The following is a 4092-nucleotide window of genomic DNA, read 5'->3' as shown; positions in this document are numbered from 1 at the left end:
GCTGACAGGGCTGAGGGGTGGGGGTTGGGGGGGCAGACAGGGTTCTGGAGCTGGGTGAGGACAGGACTCCAACACACGTTTTGAACACAAGCAAGCAGACCGTCTCCGGCTGCACAACTACCCCCCCGGACACAGGGGGGCCCTCCGGTAGGACTATTATTATTTTTGTTACTATTATTATAATTAATATTAACAGTGATATGATTAATATTATTTGTATTATTTATATTATGATTATTATTGTTATTAATATTAGGACTATTACTGTTATCACAGCAGAGCGCAACAAGATACATCTCGCTAAGTGAATGTAGCGAGATGTAACAGGATGTAGCAGGATGTAACAGGATGTAGTGGGATGTAACAGGATGTAGTGGGATGGAACAGGATGTAACATGATGTAGTGGGATGTAACAGGATGTAACAGGATGTAGTGGGATGTAACAGGATGTAACAGGTTGTAGCAGGATGTAGCAGGATGTAACAGGATGTAGCAGGATGTAGCGGGATGTAACAGGATGTTGCAGGATGTTACAGGATGTAGCAGGATGTAACAGGATGTTGCAGGATGTAACGGGATGTAACAGGATGTAGCGGGATGTAGCAGGATGTAGTGGGATGTAACAGGATGTAGTGGGATGTAGTGGGATGTAGTGGGATGTAGCAGGATGTAGTGGGATGTAACAGGATGTAGCGGGATGTAACAGGATGTAGTGGGATGTAGTGGGATGTAGTGGGATGTAGCAGGATGTAACAGGATGTAACAAGATGTAACAGGATGTAGCAGGATCTAACAGGATATAGCAGGATGTAACAGGATGCAGCAGGATGCAGCAGGATGTAACAGGCTGTTGCAGGATGTAACGGGATGTAACAGGATGTAGCGGGATGTAGTGGGATGTAGTGGGATGTTGCAGGATGTAACGGGATGTAACAGGATGTAGCGGGATGTAGCAGGATATAGTAGGATGTAACAGGATGTAGCGGGATATTGTGGGATGCAACAGGATGTAGTGAGATGTAGCGGGATGTAACAGGATGTTGCAGGATGTAACGGGATGTAACAGGATATAGCAGGATGTAACAGGATGTAGTGGGATGTAGTGGGATGTAGCAGGATGTAACTGGATGTAACAGGATGTAGTGGGATGTAACAGGATGTAACGAGATGTAACAGGATGTAGCAGGATATAGCAGGATTTAACAGGATGCAGCAGGATGTAACAGGATGTTGCAGGATGTAACGGGATGTAACAGGATGTAGCGGGATGTAGTGGGATGTGGCAGGATGTAACAGGATATAGCAGGTTGTAACAGGATGTAGCAGGATGTAACAGGATGTTGCAGAATGTAATGGGATGTAGCGGGATATAGTGGGATGCAACAGGATGTAGTGAGATGTAGCGGGATGTAACAGGATGTTGCAGGATGTAACGGGATGTAACAGGATGTAGCGGGATGTAGCAGGATGTAGTGGGATGTACCAGGATGTAGTGGGATGTAGCGGGATGTAACAGGATGTAGTGGGATGTAACAGGATGTAGTGGGATGTAACAGGATGTAACAGGATGTAGCGGGATATAGCAGGATGTAACAGGATGTAGCAGGATGTAACATGATGTAGTGCGATATAGCGGGATGTAGTGGGATGTAACAGGATGTAGTGGGATGTAACAGGATGTAGTGGGATGTAGCGGGATGTAGTGGGATGTAACAGGATGTAACAGGATGTAGTGGGATGTAGTGGGATGTAGCGGGATGTAGCAGGATGTGACGGGATGTAACAGGATGTACCAGGATGTAACATGATGTATTGCGATATAGCGGGATGTAGTGGGATGTAAAAGGATGTAGTGGGATGTAACAGGATGTAACAGGATGTAGTGGGATGTAGCAGGATGTAGCGGGATGTAGTGGGATGTAACAGGATGTAACAGGATGTACTGGAATGTAGCAGGATGTAACGGGATCTAACAGGATGTAACGTGATGTAGTGCGATATAGCGGGATGTAGTGGGATGTGACAGGATGTAACAGGATGTAGTAGGATGTAGTGGAATGTAGCGGGATGTAGTGGGATGTAATGGCATGTAACAGGATGTAGCAGGATGTAACGGGATGTAACAGGATGTAAAAGAATCAATGAATGTAACAGATGTATCGGAAGAATCAATGAATGAAAAGAATGAAAGGATGAACGGGCCTCAGCCGGCAGATTCTATTTATACAAAGCTCTTTTAAAATAGAGTTCATCGACCTTTGAGACACATGAGGTGTGTAAATAAAGTGCTCGTGATATATTCAGACACTCGGTCAGCGTTTGGCTGCAGGACGGAGACCAGAACCAGGTCTGACCTGGATTACTCCTGGTCTCACGTTTAACAGCTGCTGGCCTGAGGCCCCAGAGACCCCAGAGACCGGATACTGGGTTTTAATGTAGGACGTAGTCCCCCAAACATCCTGCAGACACACGTTGAGGGGCTGAGACCCTCGAGACCCCAGAGAGCCCAGAGACACCAGAGACCCCAGAGACCGGATACTGGGCTTTAATGTGGGACTTAGTCCCCCAAACAGCCTGCAGACACATGTTGAGGGGCAGAGACCCCAGAGACCAAATACTGGGCTTTAATGTGGGACTGAGTCCCCCAAACAGCCTGCAGACACATGTTGAGGGGCAGAGACCCCAGAGACCGAATACTGGGCTTTAATGTGGGACTGAGTCCCCAAACAGCCTCTAGACACGTGTTGAGGGGCTGGAAACTAGGTAAACGATCTTGGACTCACATTGGATTCAACATTACCTTTAAAGGTCTTTAGAAGTCTCGAGTGGTCGTCCCGTCAACCTTAAAATGGGTTTTTCTGGGTTGAGATATAAACATTTTGTTCTTTCTCTATACTTTTCTAAACATTTTTGTCAATTTTATTCTTATTTTTTTGTCACGTTTTGATGTTTTTTTAAATGTGTTTTAGTAAATTTTGTAAAAAGAAATGTGTCTCCTTTTTGGATGTTTTGGTCAGTTTTTCAGCATTTAAAAAAAGTTTTACTGATAGCAAAGGGAGAAACCATTATTTAAAGCAGGGTTGCGACTCTGTGATTGGCCGTTGGAATTCATATATGATTCTGATTGGTTTAGCAGGGAGGTCTTAACCAATCAGAACAGCTGATTCCATCTAGGAAGAGATTTGATTAAATCGGAAAGGATTCTCTCTGAGATATAATCATATCAGAGACTAGTTAGAGATCTTATATTAAAAATCAATAATATAAATAAAATATATAAAATTATACACTAAGTAACATTAACTTATTGACTTTAGTTTGAGTTATTTTTGGAATTTATATAACATTATTATATATATTGTTTATTTATACCTAATGTTTGAGTTATTATTATTAAGACTAAAATTAAAGGAATGGATGTTGATGATGATCACAGACTGGAATATGTCAACTTTTACTCAATACTAGTGTGAGTGTGTTTCCATCCAACGGCTTTAAATTAATGAAAGTAAAGAAATCTGTTTTGTGTTTAATTGTTTTGTAATATACAGTAAGTTATTGTTAAGAATCACAGTAACTTGCAGTAACTGTTACAGTAACTCACAGTGACTGTTAGTGTAAGTTATTGTAAAGAATCAAAGTAACTTGCAGTAACTGTTACAGTAAGTTATTGTAAATAATCACAGTAACTTGCAGTAACTGTTACAGTAAGTTATTGTAAAGAATCACAATAACTTGCAGTAACTGTTACAGTAACTCACAGTGACTGTTAGCGTAAGTTATTTTAAAGAATCACAGTAACTTGCAGTAACTGTTACAGTAACTCACAGTGACTGTTAGTGTAAGTTATTTTAAAGAATCACAATAACTTGCAGTAACTGTTACAGTAACTCACAGTGACTGTTAGTGTAAGTTATTTTAAAGAATCACAGTAACTTGCAGTAACTGTTACAGTAACTTCCAGTAACTGTTACAGTAACTCACAGTAACTGTTGCAGTAAGTTATTGTAAAGAATAGCACTAACTTGCAGTAACTGTTACAGTAACTCGCAGTGACTTTTACAGTAAGTTACTATGAATGTGTTCCAGAT

This window comes from Etheostoma cragini, unplaced genomic scaffold (assembly GCF_013103735.1).
Source record: "Etheostoma cragini isolate CJK2018 unplaced genomic scaffold, CSU_Ecrag_1.0 ScbMSFa_4664, whole genome shotgun sequence".
Classification (NCBI taxonomy): domain Eukaryota; kingdom Metazoa; phylum Chordata; class Actinopteri; order Perciformes; family Percidae; genus Etheostoma; species Etheostoma cragini.
Note: the sequence above shows the minus strand (reverse complement) of the source record.